This window comes from Eucalyptus grandis, chromosome 1 (genome assembly GCF_016545825.1).
Source record: "Eucalyptus grandis isolate ANBG69807.140 chromosome 1, ASM1654582v1, whole genome shotgun sequence".
Taxonomy (NCBI): domain Eukaryota; kingdom Viridiplantae; phylum Streptophyta; class Magnoliopsida; order Myrtales; family Myrtaceae; genus Eucalyptus; species Eucalyptus grandis.
Window position 1 is genome coordinate 39,566,913 of NC_052612.1, and position 25,633 is coordinate 39,592,545.

General features: G+C 39.8%; 2 pseudogenes; both read left to right on the forward strand.

Moving 5' to 3' along the window:
* The first annotated feature begins 3,824 nt into the window (after positions 1-3,824).
* The window catches only part of LOC104441931, a 56,848-nt pseudogene continuing 35,039 nt past the window's right edge, over positions 3,825-25,633 (forward strand).
* Positions 10,611-19,719, forward strand: LOC104457295 (annotated as a pseudogene).

Sequence of the window (25,633 nt, forward strand, 5' to 3'; positions counted from 1 at the left end):
TCTCTTGAGGATTTGTCCGAATGTCATTTAATTTATCCTGATCACCACTTTATATTGCTTGAAAGATAAAAGATTAACAGGATAAGAGGTGCAAAGTGGCGGCAAAACATGGGATAAAGAATTCTATTTTCTAGTCAATTTCATACCAAATAATGCAGCATAAATTCTCTAAAACAAGAATCATAATTGGGGGTTCATCATCCGTATTTTCAAAACAGTTACACAGCTTGTGCTTTATCATTCATGTTTGACACTTCCTAACAATTCAAGAACTTGGCCAAAAAGAAGAGCGACTATTTCATCAAAGCTATGAGGACTAATTATGGTGGAGAATTTACTTCAGGCATATTCAACAAATTCTGTGAGGATTATAATATTCGCCATTTCTTGACTCCATATTTTCTTCAACAAAATGGCATAATTGAACGAAAAAATAAAATGTCAAATAGATAAATAAAACAACAAAAAAGATAAAAAGAAACGTCACAGTTACTATAAAAACCTTCTTAGACTTGTTAATATTGATTATTGAGTAAATTGGGGTTTTTTGTGTTTAGTTTTTCTTACAAAGTTCCCAATTAAAATGAATATGTTCTAAATAAATGAAATGATGGGAATTTTTTTTAAATCATTAATTTAAATCCAATGAGCGTGGTGTTCCTATATTCTTTTTTCTTTTTAATTGTAGAATGGATAATAATTAACAAAAAGCTAAAAGGAAATATAAATATAGAGTGTTAATAAATAAAAAAATAAATAAATTTTAAAAAATAATAAAAAAGACATTAGGCTACGTTTGGTCATCTAATTTTCTAATCAACATAGAACTAAAGTTAAGAGGATATGAAATCTAGGGATTTTATTATATTATATCCATTGTTTGACAATTACATTAATAAAGTCGATATATTCACATTATTTGATATAAACGGCATATCAGTATACATGAATAAAATTTTTTACAAACGGATATGGTAAAAATCTCTTATGATACTCTTGACTATTTTTAATTTTTTTAATTTTATATTCTTCTCTTTTTAATTAATTTCTTTTTTATGTTTTGGGTACGAAAGCTTTACTCACTTGATGAGATCAGCCTTGTATCACCTGCAGTTTTGAGCTATATTTTTAAAGATATGAATCGTCACAATCACAATGTGGTCAACGAAAGTCGCTGTATTCCTCAACAAGTTAAACATCTAGAATCCCCACCTCGATCTGTCATGCACGACATGCACGGGCTAATATTAATTCATGAAGGAAAATGACTCTTTCAACAATCAATTAGAACCTCGTCGACCTCGATTGGAATTGTTCATTCGTGGGCCCCTAGTCGGAAAACTGTCTCAAAAGCCTTAAATCTATTGTCTGGTGTCTAATTCAGCCCTAACATTTTAACAACTTGCTAATTTAGTTTTAAATATTTTAACAGTGTCAATTTAATTATAAACATTTTAATGATTTGCCAAACTAGTCTAAACCTTTTTTTATATTGCTAATATGACAATCTAGTTAGTGGTAGACATTTCATGTGGCATTGGATCTTTGAAAAATAATTTTTTAATTTTTTTAAAATGTTTTATTGATTTTTTCTTTTCTTTTTTTTCCTCTTTTTAGAAAGGACCAGTGGGGCCATCGCAGGGTTGGCAACTTCTGTTGACCAGTGGGCAAGGGCTGTGAAGCCCTTGTTGGTGCCCTTGCTATGGTTCGTGAGGGTGTTGCGGCCCTCATTAGCCTTAGCAAGGGATTGCGAGCCCTTTGCCAAATCCAGTAAGGGTTGTTCGCCCATAGCTAATAAGGGCTTTGCGGTCCTCGTCCGTGGTTGGTGGGGTCATTGGCTCTCTCTTAGTGGTTAGTAATGGCTCCGCTAGTCTTGTGTAAAAAGAGGAAAAAGTAGAAAAGAAAAAAAAAATTAGGAAAAAATTGTCCATATTAACGCTAATCATGCCACGTATGATAATCGGTACTAGTTGAAACTGCCACGTCAACAATACTTAGCTAAAATTAGTTGGAAAGACTAAATTGACAATTCATTAGAAAAATTATAATTAATTTGGCAAATCGTTAAAATATTTATGATTAAATTGATATAATTAAAAATTTATAATTGAATTGGTAAATTATCAAAAAAATTAGGATTAACCTGACATATTTAAAGGTTTATCATCAAATTAATTGTCATATAATGGATTTTCGACTTTTTGACAATTTTCCCGGTCGTTATTATATGAAATGGACGACGTCAGATCTCGGATTAATGATCCATTAGAAATTTAGAAGTGAGATTGGGGGAAGAGCCCGCACGTAATTACATTGGTTTGACTTAGCTATAAGCAAGTGCTGACACGTGGAAACACCTACCTATGGCCAGGACTTTAGGCATCAGTGCACCGCGCATATAAAAAGGACCATATATTTTTCTTCTATTGATAAAGCCGAATTCGGGGGCAGTCGAGAATAAATTTATTGGCCAATCATTCTATATGAACTTATCCCACTTCTCCACTCCAATGTCCAAATTTAAGGTAGCACGCATTAAATCAGGACCCCAATCCGGTCGAAAAAAAATAATAAAGAGAAAATTAAATAATTATTAGTTCAACCATAAACTTATTATATAAATATCACTTCAATTTTAAACTTTTCAATTTCTCCAAAGATTAGTCTTATTATTATTATTATTTTTTTATGTGGAGTTCTAGTGTAGTGTTTTCACTCAATTATAACTGGAAATCGCCGACATTACGATTCATAACCATGTAGGGTGATTGCTAATGATTAGATGTCGTCGCGTCAGCGGATTCAGGTGGTAATTACTCGGAGGGACCATGTTGAAATTTTTGCATAAATGTTTAGGACTGATCTATACAATTTTTTTTTTACTAATATGATAATTATATGTAGAAAGATTCATATTAGGCTCTCGGGATACTTAGGGACTAAAAACGCAACAAAAGAAAAAAGAAGAAAATGTCAAATCAATGAAGCAGTATTACATCAGGCAGTCACTTTGGAAGCCATTCATTACAGAAGAAAATGAAGCCAAAAGGAGCTGAAAGAAAAATAAAAGCTGGGCATGTAGAATTTCCAACACGCGAATGGTGGAGGAATAGCATGTTTGACAGTCGAGTGTCGATGCCGGATTTCTTTTTCTCTTTTCTTTTTTTTGGTCTAAAAGGAGTAGCTTCGTTCATCTTGGAAAATCAAACATGCCCATGGCCGGGGCTTCAGTACGCAGAAGTTCTAAAAGAGGTTGAGGAGGTGATGCAGGCCAGTTCGGAGGAAGGGCCTTGGGTCGTTGGGCTTTGGCGGCCCAATCCGCAATAAAATTGGCTTCTCTCCTGCAGTGTCGAATCCGGAGCTTCGAAAAATAGTGGGATCAGTTCAGTGCACTCAGCCAATTAAGACGCGGATTTCCGAAAGAGTCAAAACTTTGACTCTGCACTGCAGCAACTAGTGTCAGACAGCACTAAATTTGCTCTCTCTTTCCCTCTCTGCAAAAGGTGTTCTAGGGTAATCTTAAGAGTTACAACGCCTGCTTTACTTCCACTTGCAAAGCTGAAGCAGCATGAACGCCGCTGGAGAAACCGTCGATGAGTCTTCCCGAGTGGTCTCGGCAGACGCGAGCCACCGCGCCCTCTTCTCTTCCCGTCGGAAAGGGCCCATCAACATTTACTTTCAGTGTTCTGAGCTCCGGGGGACTCCAAACCAGGTTCGATCCAGTAAGTATATGCTGGGTTTTCGAAGACTGCAGACCCCAGAAGCACGAGATTCTTGCGTTTACTAGTGCTGCCTCCACTATCGTTGCGGGATCTGGACGCTGATTTCTGAAGACAAAGTGATTGCGCGCTTTCCATATTTGCCAGAGGAGTGAGGCGAGAACCTCCAAGTTAGGTGAGTTTACTCTGTTTTCTCTCAGATCTGCAAGCCGAGCATCAATTCTTGGTAGACCAAATACTGTTTGTCCAGGGGCATAGTAGAAATAGATTGATCTGTGAGTCAATGCCGGAGTTAACTCCAGCAATAGTGAACCCTTTAACGTTGGCAGTTCCCGCCGGTCAACGAAAAGTATCTGACCCTTTCTGCCGAGGTCCAGACCCAAACCCAAGATGTGAATCAGCCGGACCAAACCAAATCACGAGCCTGACCAAAGATCTCAAGACCTGGCCACTTAATGCATTTGTCCTGAAAACGCTAATGCAGTTTTTTTTACTTTTCAGTAACGGCTGAGGAAAATGTAACTGGAGAAGTTGTTCTGTTCAATTTTTTCTCAGATTTGCCTGCTTTCAGCATCTGCAGTTTTTCCGAGATTTCCAATTGGGTCCGAGCCTTCTGTACATGTAAATCCATGCGCAATGAGGCCTTGTCGGCTTGTGTCCTGCTTCGACTCCCTCGCAATGCGAAACAACTGACTACTCTCGATATGAGAAAACATGATGTGCTATCTGCCGTGTCCAATGTCCGCCAGATTTAACTTGCATACATGGTTCTAAGCTTCTCGCTCTCTTTCATGCATCAATTTGCGCACAGAATTTGCGACACAATTGCCAGGACTCAAAAGAACCATCCTTGTCAATCAAGCATCTAACGGTTGAAAACTGCCTCTTTCAGGGCAGATACGATGCAGAAGCACGAGCCTGGGAAGTTAGAAGCCAATGTGACAGGCGGGGAAGTTTAAAGCGTGATCCTTTCTGGGGCGTCTCCTGATCTGACTTTCAGCCCAACTACCTCTCAAAACCATGCTTCTGCTCCGCAATAAATTGACTTGCAGTTGGCTTTTCATCACTCGTTTTTTATCCAAAGAGGACATAGAAAAATCCTCTGAAACACCTACGGTTGCTGGGAGTTTTATGATGCAGATTCGCCATGGATGATGAACCTCTCCTCCGCACACCGGGACTCACAGAGATGTCGACGGTCAGGAGAGATTTCCCTTCGGTTTTCCTTGATCTCAACCTCAGCAGCCTTGGCACCATGCCAAGGCGGCAATCTGCCCCGCACCTCTTAACCAACGATGCTATCATCCCCATAATCACGACGCGGCACTCTTCTCCCTTTGTGAATCTCATCGCCAACTTGACCAAGAAGAGACGACTCGCCCACCACTCCCACTTGGCTCCTTCCGTGCTCACCTTTCACAAGGAGAGCACCATCGACGGGGAGGACCCCTGGCCGTCCCTTAAATGGACTCCTCTGTTTGTCCAGCGGGCGTTGTGGTATACTTGACGAGCGGGAGTTTCAAAGGCACACCCACGTTCAACCCGGTCGAACCTCTGTACTTCACCGTGGTCACTCTTTGCACGACTGGCTTTGGCCATGTCGTCCCTGACACGGCGTTCACAAAGCTGTTCAGTTGTGCTTTCATGCTGGTGGGCTTTGGATTTGTCGGTGTCCTGCTTAACGGCATGATCACCTACATCTGCGACTGGCAAGAGGCGGTTTTGCTGAGCACTGCGGGTCAAAACAAGTAAAATGGGATGTTCAGGACTTATATGATCGACAGAGAGAAGGGAAGGATGAGAATTAGGACGAAAGTGTGCGTGGCTTTGGCGGTTGTGATTAGTTGCACAGCTATAGGGACTATCGTCGTGCATTTCATGGAGGACTTGAGCTGGGTAGACATTTTTTATCTGTCCGTTACATCCGACAGCCGGTACGCATTCACGGCCTTGGCAGGAAGACGTTTCGCCAGAATTTGGCTAGTGATAAGCACATTGGCAGTGGCCGGGGCGACCGAGCTGAGGATCGACCAGAGGAATCGTAGAATCGCGAAATGGGTTCTGCAGAAGAAGATGACCCCTGGGATCTAGTTGCTGCAGACCTTGATAACGATGGATCCATCAGGTGATTGTTTCTGCTTGGTCTGTGAGCCTCCGCTAGATTTGTGCAATTCCCATTTTTTTTTTCCTGAAACTTTGCTAAGTTGACTAGTAACTCCTGTCATTATCTAGACAACTATCAACACATTGCTGCTATTGGATAAACATTAGAACAATAGACATCATTGGAACAAAAAGATTCGGAAGAAAATTTCAGAACTGACGCCTTAGGAGATTCTCTTCTCCACATTTGTGCACCCGATAGATATAAAAGAACCAAGAAACGAGCTTCTCTTTTCCTTTAGTCCAATATGTAATGCCATTCTTAAACTTTTAATATATTTAATACAGTCTTTAGACATTTTGTATATATTTAGCTTAGTTCTTAAATTGAATGAAAATGTTCTATGTTATCATTCCATTAATTTAAGTGCGGGAACGGCATTGAACATTTACATATAGTCTAAGGACCACGTATCGAAAGTTCGAGGATTATGTTGAACAAATTGAAAATGCAGAGACGATATTACTCATTGGGTTAAAATAAGGGATTACATAAGACATTGAGTCAAAGTTAAGGGACTATTTGTGTCATTTTCCTTTTACTTTTCCAGGCTCCCAGCAAATCTGAGTTTAGGATCCATATGGTCATTGATTATATGTTAAAAAGAAAAAAAAAAGACTTCGTTAAATGGAAAGATTGAGAAGAAGATAACGGGGAAAAAGGAGGACCATAATAATATTAATTGAGAACAATTATGTCGTCAATTAGAAAGTTATATACAGAATTCTTGACCAGCATGGTGCTGTAAGTGACTCTATTTCTTGGATATCTATTAAAAGTGAGGAAGAAAAATGAAATTAAGCACAGAGGAACTTACAGCACCAGAAGCCAACAAAGAACTCATCTACGGCTAGATTAAATGAAAACAACTAGGAATAGCACTTTCATTGCGCAACACAAAATTATGTACAGTTGGCCATTCTCTTGAGAATGGTAATATATTTATGATTAATACTACTTATATTATAGATCATATATATATATATATATATATTTTAAATATATGATAAGACAGTGATCTTAAACTTTTAATCAAGCGAGTAATACGATAAATATGTCGAACATTTGGCGTTAGGAGAAGAGATGGATTGAATTGAGATAAAAAAGAAGAAGTAAATCGCAGAAAAAAAAGGCGTAGTATTAGTGTCATTTTTCCTATATGTGAAAATAAAAATCGGGCAGATTTTTTCTACTCGGAGTAGAGCATAAGCCTAAAATAATTGAAAAAAGGCTCATTCAATAACTAGAAAATGACATTGTGATTTGGATTGGGTCTCAATGAAATAAAACATGAATGATAAGTTAATTTCGTAAGTTTAACGGATTTTTGGCGGAAGGAAGGAAAAAAAAGATTTAAAAAAAAATAATAATAAAAGGGATAGCGATTAGGGTTGTTCTCCCGAGCCCTCCCCTCTCGCGCCTCCGAGCTCTCCCCTCTCGCCTCCTCTCCTCTTCGGACGAGCTCTCTCTCTCTGTCGACGATGAAGCTTTCCAAGAGCCTGGCCATGACTGCCAAGATGCGCCCAGCGATTCGTCCTGTGCTGAGGCCAGTGGCTCGTTCGGGGTAAGTCTCGAACCTAAAGTCCCGATTCGCGATCCCTCTCTTCTTCGATCGGTTGAATGAACCCCTAGGGTCTCGATTAGCGAACTCTTTCTTCTGTATCGGGAATGGATGACGGTTTTATGGAATCGCCGCGATGTTGCTGAGATAGATTCCTTTCTGCATTTGGCTTGGCTGTATAGAATGTTTAAGACCTCAAAGCGCTCTGGCGGGAATGAACCCTAGGGTCTCAATTAGCGAACTCTTTCTTCTGTATCGGGAATGGATGACGGTTTTATTGAATCGCCGCAATGTTGCTGAGATAGATTCCTTTCTGCATTTGGTTTGGCTGTATAGAATGTTTAAGACCTCAAAGCGCTCTGGCAGCGGCAGCAGCAGCGGCGGCGGCACTGGCGGCACTGGGGGCTCTGGGAGCTCTGGGAGCTCTAGTAGCTCTGGCCCCTCTTGGGGCTCTAGCAGCTCTGGCAGCTCTAGCAGCTCTAGCAGCTCTGGCAGCCGTGGAAGCTCTGGGAGCGATTGGAATCCGAATCGAGAATTCGCATTTGACATTTTTGTGTGAGTGCGCTATATGAAGTAGATTTTTTTCCGTTTTAATTGTTAGTCGCGGTTGTTCTTACCAATTAATGCATGACAGGGATGAATTCAAGAGGACCAAGCAGTGCAAATCTATGGTGAAAAAAATGGTGAAAAAAATGGTGAAAAAATCTGCAAGTGAGAAATGGTCGGCTCTGTCTGAGGAGGTAAGATACGCATCATTAGCTCCTAGCTCCACAAATAGATGCATTCTGATTCGGCCCTCCCTCTCTTCACACAGGAGAAAGAGTGGTACGACGAGAAAGTCGTGCAAAGGAATTTGGAATTCGAACAATGTATCCAAGTTTATTTGAAATTGATGAAGGTAAATTTTCTTATTGTTCCTTTTAAAGAAACCTCGGATAAATGGCTAAATGTAATGTTTCATCTGTGCTAGGATTTGGGCCAGGAGCATGAAGAGTCTTCAATGTAGGAGGAGGAGGAGGAGGAGGAGGTTTACCAGGGAGTTCTGTAAATAAATTCTGAGTAAACTCTAAGACATCTATTTTCTGAGTAAAAATTTGCTGATGATAGTACGTCCAAGGCTTATGTTCTGTTTTGGCTGTTAACATCCCCATGGGAAAATTTTGTGGAACTTCCGGTCCTTCCCATGCTAAAGGGTGACGCCATTCGTTTTGCTTGTTTATCGACTTTATGTTCAAGATGATTGAGCAATCTGTACTGACAAATGAACTACGTAGGATGAAGCCACTTACCCTACTTCAGAAGGGCATTAGCTTTTGAATAGTGTGCTCTAGCATACAGAGGAGGCACAGATGTGAAGATGTGTGCTCATGGTCATCTTTGGTATGTTAATACTGAGAAAAGACCAAATCACTTTCGGTCTCCCATATTATTTAATGATGTGCTAGTACTATACCAAGTAGGAATGAGAAACCTAGTGATCCGGCTTCGACCGAACATTTTAGACAGTTAAATTCCAATGCCTCACTTGTTGATAAAAGGAATGCTGGATTTCAATAACGGCATCCAAGGGGGCATTTTTCTTCATAAGAGTTCGAAGGCCACTGGTTTGATAGGGCCGATAATGTTGACTCCGTATCTTAAAAAACTCGTTCTAATGTGATCTCAAAGGTGGCTCCATGTGTCGTCGGTCGTCTCCCTCTGCTATGCTTTGCTGGCTTTAATTTGGTGTTCTTGAGCATGTTTCTGTCAATTCTGTCGTACTATTTTCTCATGTACTTTACATCTGCACCGCAAGTTGCACTGGATTTCTTCTGGCTTTCATTACCCAGATTACATTCTTTCTTCTTCTTTTCTATACCGCGATGCGGCCATTTTTTATGAGCATCGGGATAATGTGTTTCTATTACAGAGCTTATTTCTGCATGCTAAACGTACAGCTCAAGTTATGTCTTTTCCTATCCCCTAGTCTAATCGCTAGGTTCGCTGTAATGGCTATTCGGAATTTGGATTCACTCCTAACAGGCTATCGGCTTTACTCCAGAAAATTCCATTCTGAAGAGTGTAAGTGATTCGCAATTTTACTTCTTGAGGCGCTTACTCTCGATATTTGAAGTCCATTGCAATGCCTGTGCCATGAGAGGAGAATTGCAGATGCTTCTTTTTTTAAAACTAATTCCATGACTACTGTATTCTCCTAGTGTACTGATGGCAGTTGAGAGTGATGAATAGTGTGAGATTAATGTAGGTCCTCTGTACGAAAAGCAAACCAAATTGCGATGCCTGTCCCATGAGAGAGAATTGAGACACCGTGCAATAATTAGAATCGGATGGAGAAAGTCCAAGTTAAATTTTCTAGATTTAATATCTTCCTTACACACGAACTAGGCAGGTGCATCTATTTCTGGTACTGTTGGGCCATTTGATTTATCCTGATTACCACTTTATAGTGCTTGAAATGTAGAATATTAACAGGGTAGGAGGGGCAAAGTGGCAGCAAAACATGGGATAAAGAATTCTATTTTCTTGTCAATTTCATACCAAATAATGCACAGCATAAATTTCATAAAGCAGGAAACAGAATTGGGGCATCATCATCCGTATTTCCAAAACGGTTACATAATTTGAGCTTCGTCATTCATCTTTGGACTTTTAAACAACTCAAGAAGCTGACTGAGAATGAGAGCAGCTATTTCATCAAAGCTACGAGGACTGATTGCTGCGGAGAATTTACTTAGCCATTTTCAACAAATTTTATGAGGATTATGGTATTGGCCATCAACAAATTCTATGAAGATTATGGTATTTGGCATTTCTTGACGGTTTCGTATTCTTCTCTTCTCGACAAAATGCAAGATGTGTAACTGAAATGTCGAATAGATAAATAAAATGACAAAAAGGATAAAAAGATATAGAATCTTCTGAGACTTGTTAATTGAGTGGATTGGTATTAGACTTCTTAATTGAGTAGATTAGTGTTTTTCGTCTCCTAGTTTCACTTTGAAAATTCCTAATTAAAATGAATACTTTGCTAATAAATGAAATAATAAAAAAGATCAATTTTTTTTTTTTAGTTTAAATTCAATGAGCCAAATGTTCCCGTCCTGTTTTTCTAATTGTAGAATAGATATTAATTAACAAAACGACTGAAAAATTGGAACGTTATCAAATGGAGTTTTGGAGATGCAAATATTGCGAACCTGCCAAAGTGCTCGATTTTGCCCGCGCGAGGAGGCGTGTAAAATTCAGTTCGGGCGCTCCAGACGGCGAGCGCCTGCCGGTTCTCCACGCCATCACCCCCGCCGAACCGAGGCGATCCATTTCTCCAGATCCTCGGAGCAGTGCTCGTCTCGAATGCCACCGCGTTGCTACGGCGGCGACTCTCCTCCTCATTCTTCAAGGCCTCCCGTTCTCCCCGCAGCTTCGCTCCGTCCCTCTTCTTCGCTCTTCCTCTTTCCGGTTAAATTTTCCCGATCCTCTCCTTATAGAGCTAAAGCTTCTCCATGACCTCGACGGATGCCAGAGATTTCGTATATCGTGCCTTTTAAGTTTCGTTGTTTTTATTTTCTTTTGTTTTGATTGTGTCGGTGTCGACTCTGCTGGCCTGGAACAGCCGGGCTTGGACTTCGCGTTGGCCGCATTACCTGGATTTGGAAGGATCGCGCCATGAACTAATTCTAGGAAACCCAATCTGGCGCGCATGCCTTTTCTACGACGCTTGCACAATAGCCTGTTCGCCATTACGCGATGGTGAGAACTGATATTCGATCTTTGAATTGAAGAATCGCCCCCGGCTTTGCGGGAATTCGTGCTGGCGAAGGCAGCATGCTGGGCGAGGATCTCTGGACCGATGGGCTCGTTTGTGCCTTGGAGTTTAGACGGGCAGGAGGAGAACGAAGGAGCGCGAGTCTGGATGTCAACACAGTGTTGCATGCCACGGCCAGGATGACGGAAACAGTGCCGCGGCCATGCTCTAGAAGAATTTCGAGGGGGTCATCGGGTGCCAATTGGCTGGCTTAGAATACACCAACTCATTGACTTTGGGGATAGCGAGGATGATGTCGCAATTGCGGACACAGCAACTCCATGCTAGGAGCGGCCAGTGGGCCCCACTTGGTGGTGCCATGTAGCGGCAGATCACCCATTCGTCCAATCATGGTTGAGCAATGCACAGTGGCTACATCCTGCCATAAGTATTTCTCTGCGCGATGAAAGTAGGCTGATGAGTGAACGAACGAAGCACCTACTCTATGAGGCAATCAAAATGTGTAATGGTCGACATATCCTTTCGTGGCCGGTTTTTATAAATTAAAAGAGATTATTTTCGTTTGAAGTTTCGATATTCTTAAGATGTCTGCTTACTGTCTCTCAAATTAGATTGATTTAAGATGGGTTTTACTTGCATTTGACTTGGCTCAATGCCTTTCATACTCTTGGTTTTCCTGCCTTTCGACCCTCTCGACAAAGAGTCACCGAATGGACATCTTTCTTAGGTCCGTGATACACCTGTGACTGAACATCTGAGCCAGTAAACTTCCTTTTCTGTTCAAGTATCCCTTTCTTCATCGTAGTTTGTTCTCTTGGTGCTCAGTTTGCTGCTGACATTGCTGTGAGTGTAAGCAGGAAGAAGATAGCTGTAAATGCCAGTCTACTATAATCACCAAATAGACAATCCAATGCCACAAGAGTCTAGTAAACCTATTTTCCACCTCTAATAGATCCTTGTGGAATGAGCAAGTACAAAAAAATTGGTGTGGTACAGAATTTCCGATCCTGTTTTGAGATAATGTAGTAAAAGATTGGTCGTTAGGCTGCCAAGATTATAATCGGGGTCAGTCTTGCCTAGGTTAGTGTGAACACTCAAACATGTTAAGGCAAAGTTTCTATCGTAGTAGAAAGAGACTGGAAATTCTGATCTCATCAAGGTTTTAGTACAGCCTAGGTGGAATGTCAATTTCTCAATGAGTTTCATATGTCACTACAATTTTGAAGAATAATGACTCGGGTCAAGATTGACGAGGTAGTAGACCACTGATCATAAAAACTTAGTGTCATGGGAACAAGTACATACAGACTCGTTGTTTCTTTCCACCTTCTCTGCTACATAATTTGGGAAGCCTCAAATGTATGGTGTACTCTAATTTTGAATTCATTTCCTTACAGGTTCCAGCTAGAGTTGCTGGTGGCCTTCCATTTGAGATGTCGGGGTAGTCGGCTCGTGATCCATCATGCACTGATGAAGATGATATACCCATTGTTTTACGGTCATGGCAAGCTAAAAAATTTTTAACTTGCGTCACTGCACATCAGAGGTTCTGCCACCGTTATTAACATCTTAGGTGTTTTGGAAGTTCAAGTTTGTCCGTCAGATTTGTAAGTTTTGTTTTTATTTTCTTTCTTTTCTGGAATATATCTTCCATTAAGCATTTTTTTCCCCAAAAGCACCACTAGTTTTCTTGTCATTCTTTATGTAAGGAACCGCTTGTTGCTGGAGGTTCTAACATCCCACAAAGCATTCATGAGGTTTTGGCACATCTTGCCGGTCGCTTGCCACGATGGATGACACGTGTGTATACTTTTCGCCCGATCTATACTTGCAATGCTTATTGACCGATGGCAGTGTTTGCTGTCAACAAATAAGGTGAATCTTGATGCCCGCCTCATGAAGGTCTGATCTCCTTCTACCTCAAAAAAAAATGCTGCAATTGATTGATTGGCTTGTGGACATGGGTTCTAGGAGTGTGTTGGCTTGTCGCCATTTTAGGTTATTAGAGTGAAATGGTCACTTCATGCGAGAGAGGAAATAGTATCTGAGCGTGCATGGACCTTGCTGGAAAGCATACAAAAGAGCACAAGGGAAATGATTGAGGAACAAGAAGCAGTCCGGGGCGGGCTTTTTTCGATCCAAGATGTCATGTGGATTACAGTTCGTGGGTGGTTACAGATTTTCCTACAGTTACAACATCTTTTAGCCTTTTCTCTTTTGAATTTTATGAGCTATGACATGAAGTTATCGAGCATATAATGAGCCATGTCATTGATAAGATCTCTGTTTTCGGTTATTTATAAGTTAGCATTAGTTTTGTAGATTGGTAGGTACGATTAGTAGTTGTGATACTTGGTGGTAGTGACATTTGAAATTGCAACAACTAACTTAGAGGTTTTCTAACTATAACTCCTTCTAGAATCATTCATGTCGACTAGCATTGTCAGATCACTGGTGAACCTTTATATATAAAACAATGATGCAGTTAGTCTTATAATATGCTCGGTACTCATTTTAGTCTATTTTTTTTTTGTATGGATTAGTGCGGTGGAAGTGTTGTGAAAGTATGATATGTTGCTTGTTCTCATTCTTATATGTAAGGTGTTTGCTCACATTTTCCTATTTTTAATACTAGGATAAGAGCCTCACTGTTACACACAAGCTAGGAGTTTTTGGAGGGTGTGGTCTTGTCCTATCTATCATCACTGGACCTTTTGGAATCAATGTCGGCGGAATTCCAAGATTAGATGAGTCGCCATATGTACTTTCTCTATTTTCTTGCTTCCTGCCCTTTCTGGGAGCTACATTGATCGCACTTGGTCTCTTTTACCTTGGCTTAGAGCACCCCATTGTTGAAGAGAATGTTGAGGTTAGAAAGTTGGAGCATCAGGAGCTGGTTCATAAGTTTCAGCATGAAGCGGAATCTCACGCCAAAGTTTGCGAAAATGTCCCTTGAAAAAATGTACCTCTTACTGTTGCAGATCTACTCCCAAATGGTGCGGGTTAAACCCTCCTCAGCTGAAAACATAACATCAAAGTATGCCCAATGTGCGGATGATCTATTGCTGCTTCATGAGATATCGAATATGTCTATGCAATTCACAGCCTTGATCTTTAGCCATCAACTAAATCTTTGCACTGAAGTTCGTTCTTGGTTGAACATGGTCATCGCATATGAAAGGTCGCTTGTGCATATGCAAAAATCAGCTTGAGCTCCGTGGCCTCTAGCATTCTTCGGTACATAAATTTGTAGTTATGGTGAGTGCCAATCTATTCTTTTGCACATACCAACGGCTCATAGTCTTTTAGTCCGGATCTAGTGCACGATTGCGGGGTTAAATTGTTAGTAATATGACAAAGTAAAAAAACAATTGGTGCGGTACAGAATTTCCAGTCTTGTTTTGAGATAATGTAGTAAAAGATTGGTCGTTAGGTGCCAAGATTACAATCTGAGTCAATCTTGCCCATGTTAATGCGAGCATTCAAACATGTCAAGGCAAAGCTTTTATCGCAGTGGAAATAGACCGGAAATTATGACCTAATCAAGGTACCAGTACAGCCCAGGTGGAATGTCAATTTCTCAGTGAGTTTCATACGTCACTACATTTTGAAGAATAAATGACGCAGGGGTCAAGATTGACTAGGTAGTAGATCACATATCATAGAGACTTAGTGTCATGAGAACAAGTACATACATAAGCGCTGTTTCTTTCCACCTTCTCTGCTACATAATTTGCTAAGCGTCAAATGTATGGTGTACTCTAATTTTGATTTCATTTCCTTACAGGTTCTAGTTAGAGTCTCTGGTGGCCTTCTATTTGAGATGTCAGGGTAGTCGGCTGGTGATCCATCATGCGCCGATGAAGATGATATACCCATTGTTTTACGGTCATGGTAGGCTCAAATTTTTTTACTAGCGTCACTACACATCAGAGGGTCTGCCGCCGTTATTAACATTTAAGGTATTTTGGAAGTTCAGGTTTGTCCGTTAGATTTGTACAATCTGATTGTTTTTTTTTTTTTTTTTAATTTCCTAGAATATATCTTCCTTTATCCAATTTTTTTTCCCAAAAGGACCATTAATTTTCTTGTCATTCTTTACGTAGGAACTGCTTGCTGCCGGAGGTTCTAACATCCCACAAAGCATTCATGAGGTTGTGGCACATCTTGCCTGTTGCTTGCCATGGTGGATGACACGTGTGTGTACTTTTCGTTCGATCAAAACTTGCAAATGCCTTATTGACCGACAGCAGTGTTTGCTGTCAACAAATAAGGTGAACTTTGATGCCCGCCTCATGAAGGTCTCCTTGGACCTCAAATAGAATGCTGCAATTGATTTATTGGCTTGTGCACATGGGTTCTTCGGATGTTCACTGGCGATGTTTGGAGTCAAACGGCAAACATTCTATGTACTGGAAGTAGCAAGTTTGCCACATTTCTGTAATATGGCTACACATATGCTAAACACGTTCCCTTTTCTCCTCGTAAATAGGAGAAGCCTCGAAGGCGTGCATTTATTTATGATGATTTTAGATCAAGAGATCCAAAGGTTATCAACCTAGGTACACTTCTATTCTTCTAATGGAAAAATGCCTAGCCGAATGATCGTTATCTATAAGTGTGCTGGGTTGTCGCCGTTTTAGGTTATTAGAGTGAAATGGTCACTTCATGCCTGGGAGGAAATAATAGTTGAGCTTCTTCAACACTTGAGAGGGAATGCTGCATCGACCTTGTCGGAATGCATACGAAATAGCACAGGGGAAATGATTGGGGAACAAGAAGCAGTCCGGGGCGGGCTTTTTTCGATCCAAGATTCATGCGGATTAGAGTTCGTGCATGCTTACAGATTTTCCTACAGTTACGGTATCTTTCAATCTTTTCTCTTCTAAATTCTATGAGTTTTGACATGCAGGTATCGAGAATATAATGAGCCATGTCACTGATAAAATCTCTGTTTTTGGTTATTTATAAGATGGCATTAGTTTTGTAGATTGGTGGGTACGATTAGTAGTTGTGATACTTGGTGGTAGTGGCATTTCAAATTGCAACAACTAACTTAGAGGTTTTCTAACTGTAACTCCTTCTAAAATCATTCATGTCGACTAGCATTGTCATACCACTGGTGAACCTTTATGTATAAAACAATGATGCAATTAGTCTTATAATATGCTCGGTACTCATTTTAGTCTTCTTTTTTTTTTTGTATGGATTAGTGCGGTGGAAGTGTTGTGAAAGTATGATATGTTGCTTGTTCTCATTCTTATATGTAAGGTGTTTGCTCACATTTTCCTATTTTTAATACTAGGATAAGAGCCTCACTGTTACACACAAGCTAGGAGTTTTTGGAGGGTGTGGTCTTGTCCTATCTATCATCATTGGACCTTTTGGAATCAATGTTGGCAGAATTCCAGGATCAGATGAGTTGCCATATGTACTTGCTCTATTTTCTTGCTTCTTGCCCTTTCTGGGAGCCGCATTGATCGCAATTGTTGAAGAGGATGTTGAGGTTTGAAAGTTGGAGTTTCGGGAGCTACTTCAAAAGTTTTAGCATGAAGTAGAATCTCACGCCCAAGTTTGCGAAGATGTCCCCTAAATGAATGTACCTCCTACTGCTGCAAATCTACTCCAAATGGTGCGTGTTATACCCTCCTCAGCCGAAAACATAACATCAAAGTATGCCCAATGCGCGGATGATCTATTGCTGCTCCATGAGATGTCGAATATGTTCGTGCAATTCACAGCCCTGATCTTTAGCCATCAACTAAATTTTTAGCATTGAAGTTCGTTCTAGGTTGAACATGGTCATCGCATATGAAAGGTCGCTTGTACATATACAAAAATTAGCATGAGCTCCGTGGCCTCTAGCATTCTTCGGTACATAAATTTGTAGTTATGGTGAGTGCCAATCTATTCTTTTGCACATACCAACGGCTTATAGTCCTTTAGTCCGGATCCAATGCACGATTGCAGAGTTAAATCGTTAGTAGTATGTTAAAGTAAAAAACAATTGGTGCGGTACATAATTTCCAATCCTGTTTTGAGATAATGTAGTAAAAAATTGGTCGTTAGGCTGCCAAGATTACAATCTGGGTCAGTCTTGCCCAGGTTAATGCGAACATTCAAACATGTTAAGGCAAAGCTTTTATCGTAGTGGAAATAGACCGGAAATTATGACCTAATCAAGGTATGAGTACAGCCCAAGTGGAATGTCAATTACTCAGTGAGTTTCATATGTCACTAAAGTTTTGAAGAATAATGACTCAAGGGTCAAGATTGACCAGGTAGTAGACCACATATGATAGAGACTTAGTGTCATGGGAGCAAGTACATACATAAGATTTGTCCGTAAGATTTGTAAGTTCTGATTGTTTTTTTATTTATTTAATTTCCCGGAATATATCTTCCTTTATGCATTTTTTTTTCCAAAATGATCACTAATTTTCTTGTCATTCTTTACGTAGGAACTACTTACTACCGGAGGTTGTAACATCCCACAAAGCATTCATAAGGTTGTGGGACATCTTGCCTGTCGCTTACCACGGTGGGCGACACGTGTGTGTACTTTTCGTCCAATCTAAACTTGCAAATGCCTTATTGACCGACAACATTGTTTGCTGTCAACAAATAAGGTGAACTTTGATGCCCGCCTCATGAAGGTCTCCTTCTACCTAAAAAAGAAGGGCGTTTCCAATTCAATTTACAATTTGGCTTGTGCGCATAAGTTCTCTGGATGTTCACTGGCAATGTTTGGAGTCAAACTCCAAACATTCTACGTACTGGAAATAGCAAGTTTGCCACATTTCTATAACATGGCTACCCATTCGTTCTGTTGACTTCCTCGTAAAAAAGGAGGAGAGTTAAATCAAGCAAGCGATGTAGGTGTGACTTTGCTACTTTGGCTATTCATGCAACAGAGTGCCCAGTTTTTTGGTTCCATAGGTTCTGGTTATAGTACTGTAGATCCTCCTATTATCTTTTTCGAGTCCCAAAACTTGAGATACATCAGGTTATGCACTTGATCATTTCATTCCCATTTGATGTTTTACCCTTCTAATGTTGGAAATTAGCATGTGTTAATCGGGTTTTGACAATACTGTAATCAAATATAATTTTTATACTTCCACACAGCTTTAGTTTAGTTAACAGAAAACTTATTACATTGCATCTGTCGTCATTTTCTTGGTTTTCTGCTAATTCATTTTTCATGTTGCTTTTCTAGATTATTCCACAAAAATATCTTTGGTGCAATTGATGAAATTCAATTCATGTTTATGAACATGTGCTCCTTATGCCGCCATCTTTTGTTAGAAGAAAAAGTAATTTAATGCATATTATATGCATGACACATATGCTAAACACGTTCCCTTTTCTCCTCATGGATAGGAGAAGTCTCGAAGGCGTGCATTTATTTATGATGATTTTAGATCAACAGATCCAAAGGTTATCAACCTAGGTACACTTCTATTCTTCTAATGGAACAATTGCTAGCCGAACGATCGTTATCTATAAGTGCGCTTGGTTGTCGCCGTTTTAGGTTATTAGAGTGAAATGCTCACTTCATGCGAGGGAGGAAATAGTATTTGAGCTTCTTCAACACTTGAGAGGGAATGTTGCACGGACCTTGCCGGAAAGCATACGAAAGAGCACAAGGGAAATGATTGAGGAACAAGAAGCAGTTCGGGGCAGGCTTTTTTCGATCCAAGATGTCATGCGGATTACAGTTCGTGCGTGGTTACAGGTTTTCCTACAGTTACGATATATTTTAGCTTTTTCTCTTCTGAATTTTATGAGCTATGACATGCAGGTATCGAGCATTAATGAGCCATGTCGTTGATAAGGTCTCCATTTTCGGTTATTTATAAGTTAGTATTAGTTTTGTGGATTGGTGGGTACAATTAGTAGTTGTGATACTTGGTGGTAGTGGCATTTGAAATTGCAACAACTAACTTAGAGGTTTTCTAACTGTAACTCCTTCTAGAATCATTCATGTCGACTAACATTGTCATACCACTGGCGAACCTTTATATATAAAACAATGATACGGTTAGTCATATAATATGCCTGGTACTCATTTTAGTCTATTTTTTTGTATGGATTAGTGCGGTGGAAGTGTCGTGAAAGCATGATATATTGCTTGTTCTCATTCTTATATGTAAGGTGTTTGCTCACATTTTTCTATTTTTAATACTAGGATAAGAGCCTCACTGTTACACACAAGCTAGGAGTTTTTGGAGGGTGTGGTCTTGTCCAATCTATGATCATTGGACCTTTTGGAATCAATGTCGTTGGAATTCGAAGATCAGATGAGTCGCCGTATGTACTTGCTCTATTTTCTTGCTTCTTGCCCTTTCTGGGAGCCGCATTGATTGCAATTGGTCTATTTTACCTTGGCTTAGAGCATCCCATTGTTGAAGAGGATGTTGAGGTTAGAAAGTTGGAGCTTCAGGAGCTGGTTCAAAAGTTTCAGCATGAAGTAGAATCTCACGCCCAAGTTTGCGAAAATGTCCCCTGAAAGAATGTACCTCCTACTACCGTAGATCTACTCCCAAATGGTGCGGGTTATACCCTCCTCAGCCAAAAATATAACATCAAAGTATGCCCAATGTGTGGATGATCTACTGTTGCTCCATGAGATGTCGAATAAGTCTATGCAATTCACAGCCCTGATCTTTAGCCATCAACTAAATCTTTGCACTGAATTGGACATGGTCATTGCATATGAAAGGTAGCTTGTGCATATACAACAATCAGCATGGGCTCCGCGGCCATTAGCATTCTTCGGTACATAAATTTGTGGTTATGGTGAGTGCCAATCTATTCTTTTGCACATACCGATGGCTTATAGTCCTTTAGTTCGGATCCAATGCACGATTGCAGGGTTAAACTGTTAGAAATATGTTAAAGTAAAAAAACAATTGGTGCGGTGCATAATTCCAGTCCTGTTTTGAGATAATGTAGTAAGAGATTGGTCGTTAAGCTGCCAAGATTACAATCTGGGTCAATCTTGCCCAGGTTAATGCGAACATTCAAGCATGTTAAGGCAAAGCTTTTATCGCAGTGGAAATAGACCGGAAATTATGGCCTAATCAATGTACAAGTACAGCCGAGGTGGAATGTCAATTTCTCAGTGAGTTTCATCTGTCACTACAGTTTTGAAGAATAATGACTCAGGGGTCAAGATTGACCAGGTAGTAGACCACTTATCATAGAGACTTAGTGTCGTGGGAACAAGTACATACATAAGGTTTGTTCGTCAGCTTTGTAAGTTCTGATTTTTTTTTCTAATTTCCTGGAATATATCTTCCTTTATGCATTTTTTTTTTCCAAAATGACCACTATTTTTCTTGTCATTCTTTACGTAGGAACTACTTACTGCCGGAGGTTCTAACATCCCACAAAGCATTCATAAGGTTGTGGCACATCTTGCCTGTCGCTTGCCACGGTGGACGACACGTGCGTGTACTTTTCATCCGATCTAAACTTGCAAATGCCTTATTGACCGACGGCAGTGTTTGCTGTCAACAAATAAGGTGAACTTTGGTGCTCGCCTCATGAAGGTCTCCTTCAACCTCAAAAAGAAGGGTGTTTCCAATTCAATTTACAATTTGGCCTGTGCGCATAAGTTCTCTAGATGTTCACTGGTGATGTTTGGAGTCAAACTCCAAGCATTCTATGTACTGGAAGTAGCAAGTTTGCCACATTTCTGTAACATGGCTACCCATTCGTTCTGTCGACTTCCTCGTAAAAAAGGAGGAGAGTTAAATCAAGCAAGCGATATAAGTGGGGATAAGTACACTAATGGTGCCATAAGTTGTGTACGGCGCTCACTTTGGTGCCAAAAGTTTCCGTCGGATCACTTAAGTGCCAAAAAATTTGAAAAATGCTCACTTTGGTGCCAACTCCGACGAAATTGGCCGGAAATCCGACGTGGCCTTTTTTTATTAATTTTTGACGCCGACATGGCTCGTCGGAGAGTTGAGTCAGCATCCAAACACCAAAACGACGCCGTTTGGTGTCTCCCCCAATTCAAAACCCTAATCTCCGGCCGTCGCCGTCCTCGACGGTCCTTGCGCTCAGGCGGCCACGGCTTCGACCCCAACCTCGACGATGACCACTCAACGGCAGTGGCTCCGACCTCGACCCCGACCCCGACCCCAACGATGGCCACTCGGCGGCCGTAGCTCCGACCCCGACCTCAACCCCGACCGCGACGATGGCCACTCGACGGCCGCGGCTCAAACCCCGACCCCGACCCCGACGATGGCCACTCCACGGCCGTAGCTTCGACCCCGACCCCGACCCCGACCTCGATGATGGCCACTCGGCAGCCGCAGCTTCGACCCCGACGCCGACCCCAACCCCGGCGACGGCCACGGCTTCGACCCCGTCGAAACCCTAATTTCTTCCCCATGTGAGCTAAACGGCGTCATTTCCATGAAGCCATCCACGTAGGATGGCAAAACGACGTCGTTTCCTTAAGAATGACCGAAAACAACGTCATTTAAAGGCTTATCGATTTTTTTTTTTTTTAAAAAAAAAATCATTTTGGCCGGAATCTTTCGCCGGAGGCCGGAATCTTTCGCCGGTGGCACCAAAGTGAGCGTTTTTCCTCCGATTTGGCACTTAAGTGATCCGACGGAAACTTTTGGCACCAAAGTGAGCGCCGTACACAACTTATGGCACCATTAGTGTACTTATCCCGATATAAGTGTGATTTTGCTATTCAATAGATCAACATCTCTACTAGCAAGTAAAATGTCATTTACATAAAGTAATAAGAAAACATATTTACTCACACTTACTTTCATGTAGATACATCGATCAAACTTGTTTTCTTCAAAACCAAATGATCTCACAACCTTGTGAAATTTCAAATACCACTAATGTGATGCTTCTTTAAGACCATAGATAGACCTCTGCAATTTGCACACCACATGCTCCTTTCTGGCTTTTTTAAATCCTTCAGGTTGCTGTGCATATGCTTCTTCATCCAGATCTTCATTTAGAAATGTTGTCGTGACATCCATTTGGTGAAACTCTAAGTTAAAATGAGCCACCAATGCCATGATTATCCGAAATGAGTCTTTAGTGGACATTGGAGAAAAGACTTCAATATAATCAATGCCTTTCTCTATGTGTACCCCTGTGCGACTAACCTTGCCTTGAATCTCTCTATGTTTCATTTATTGTCTTTCTTGGTTTTGAATACCCATTTGTAGCCGATCGGTTTATGCCCATTTGGCAAATCAACAAGTGCCCATACTTGATTAGTTGACATGGAAATCCTCTCATCCTTCATCGCTCCTAACTATTCATCTACCTGATCACTATTAAGAGCTTCTTTGAAGGTTGTCGGATTAACTATATTTTCAATGTCAAAATCAATTTCTCCAAGATAAACATAATAATAATTTAGAAGTGTTCATCTTCTTTGTCGGATTAACTAGAGCCGCATCATTCGTTTGGGGAATTTCATTTGTGATAAGAGGATTTACCATCATATCTCAAATATATGCTTCTTGCTGAATTTCCACTTTGCAGGGCTCTTGCATAGAATCATCATTTAAGATGGGCAATGGAATAGAGACCGTTTTATTTGGTTCTTCCCTTTCGAAAGATTGATAAAAACTCTTTTTTGCAATATCCAATTCTAAGAATTTGGTAGTTTGGGCTTTAACGATTCTAGTGCCACAAGTAGGATAATAGAATTTATACCCTTTGGAATGGTCAAGGTATCCAATAAAGTAACATCTAGTAGTCCTAAGTCCAGTCTTCTTTTGAGAATGATCATAAATTTTTACCTCTGCAAGGCACTCCCAAACTCGAAAATGATTCAAGCTTGGTTTCCTCCCTGTCCACAATTCACAAGGTGTTTTCGGTAATGGTTTACAAGTTACACAATTCAATATATAAGTTGCTGCTTTAATTGCATCACCCAATAAGTATTCAAGCAAATTAGAACTGCCCATCATACTTTGTTTCATCTTCATGAGTGTGCAATTGTGTTGTTCAGCTATACCATTATGTTCAAAACTCATATGCATTGTATACTGAGCGACAATACCATAGTCCTACAAATATTTAGCAAACGGTCCCATTTGTTGTCCAGTTTTGGTATATCACCCATAATATTCACCACCTTGATTAGATTTGACAATCTTGATAATTTTTCCTAATTGTTTCTCAACTTCAGTGCGAAACACTTCAAACATTTCAAGGGCATCAGTCTTCTCCTTAATTAGATAAACAAAATAATAACGGGAGAAATTATCAATGAATGTGATGAAGTACTTATTTCCACATAAGGTGGTTGAGTATGGCCAACTAATATCCGTATGAATTATCTCCAATAGATTTTGACTGCAAGTAGCGCATTTCTTCTTGGTTTTAGTCAATTTTCCCCTCACACAATCAATACAAGTCTCAATATCATTTGAGTCAAGAGGAAGAAGAATATCAACATCGATGAGTGGCTTTACCCCTTCTTTGGAAATATGCTCTAATCGCTTATGCCATAACAATGGAGATTTTTCTTTGATTAAAGATCTCTTAGCAACATTATTCTCGACAGTGAAAAAATAATATGGTCTATTGGGAGATAAGGATAATTAATATAATTCATCAGATAAAATGCAATTCCCAATAATTCTGAAATCATAAGTCAAATCCACTCTTTTATTTGCAAAATAAAGATAATATCCAGCTTTGTCAAGTGAAGAAAGAAATATTAAGTTTCTCCTAAAACCAAGAACATAAAAGACATTGTTCAAAATAAGTTGAAACCCATAATCTAAATTCAAAACAACTGTCCCTATGCGCTCCACATCAACTCCAATATTATTTCCAACTTTAAGATTTGACTCCCTTATACTTGGATTCCTTAGATTTGTGAGACCTTGTAAAATAATAGTTACATGAACAGCAGAACCAGAATTAATCCACCAAGAATCCAAAGGAACATCAACCAGATTTGGTTCAAAACAAACTAACAACTCATGTTGGTGACTTTCTTTTCTTGCTTTTAGCCAAGCTTGGAACGTATAGCAATTGGCTCTCTTGTGACTTTGCTTCTTGCAATCAAAATACTTGAAATCCTTATCTTTATTTCTCCCATGGTTCTCATTTTTCTTGAAGTCTTGGCATTTCTTTGGACCATGAGCATTGGACCCTTTAGGCTTCCATTTTCATCTAGATGAACTTGATTTGGTATTGGCAATTAAGTGGGCGGACTCATACTTTTTCTTCTGTAACTTTTCTTCCTTAGTCACACATTTGGTAATTAAGGCATTGATACTCCATGTCTCATTCCGAGCACTATAAGTAGTCTTAATCAAGCTAATTTTAGCTGGTAGAACATTTAAGGCATGATGCACAATATAATTTTCAGAAAAAGGACAATTTCATGGGCCTAAAGTTTGGACTGAATGTAGACCATCTTCAGTATACATTCTCTAACACCCATAGTAGTATCATACTTCATGTTCGTTAACTCACTCAGCAAGTTCCAACTTCAACCTTATCTGAGACTATATCTTTTTCCCACTATTTCAAGGCATTGTCTCGTATTTGTATCTTCCGGCAAACTACTAATGAGATGCTCAGCAATAGACCTCTTCATAGCAATGAGGATTAGTTGGTTAGATTTTTTCCATCTAGCATAATGGGGCTTGGAAGGTTAGATTTGATCTGCGGTACTTTGATCATGGGGCTTGGAAGGTTCATCCTCTCACGTAGAGTCAAGTCCATATTCACGATACCCAAAGCAAACTCTATATCTTGCTTCCATTTCTTGATGTTTGATCTAGTTAACATTTCAATCGTGGCATTATTGTTATATACAGTAAATGTAACTGTTTGTCACACATAATGTAATAAGATCAATTATGACAATAAACAATTCAATAAAAATAATTAGTACATTATAAACTCCCCCTTAGACAGAGTGTATAATTCGTCATTATTTTCCACAGCGTGAAATTTATAAAATAACAACAATGAGAATTATATATAATTATCAAGGATCCATCCCTTTGGGCAGACAAATCCTTTAAATTATACATTTTCATTATCACGACATAGAGGAGAATTACATATAATTTTCAAAAAACTTATCCCCTTTAGGTAGATAAATATTTTTTACTTATACATCCCTATTTATTAAATTGGGAATTAATCTTCATGCAATTTTTCAAATTAATATACACAATAACCCCTTTGGGCGAGTTATTGTATATACTAATTTTTATCAATAGAGAATTCCAAAATTTATGCGCAATATTCATCAAACAATATGAAGCACTTTACAACATGTGCTTCCAAAGATCATATTGCATTTTATCAAACAACAATTTTTTTGCCACAAATTTTAATATTTTTTCAATTTTTAATTTTAATTTAATTAATTTATTTAAGTTTCAGACCCTCCC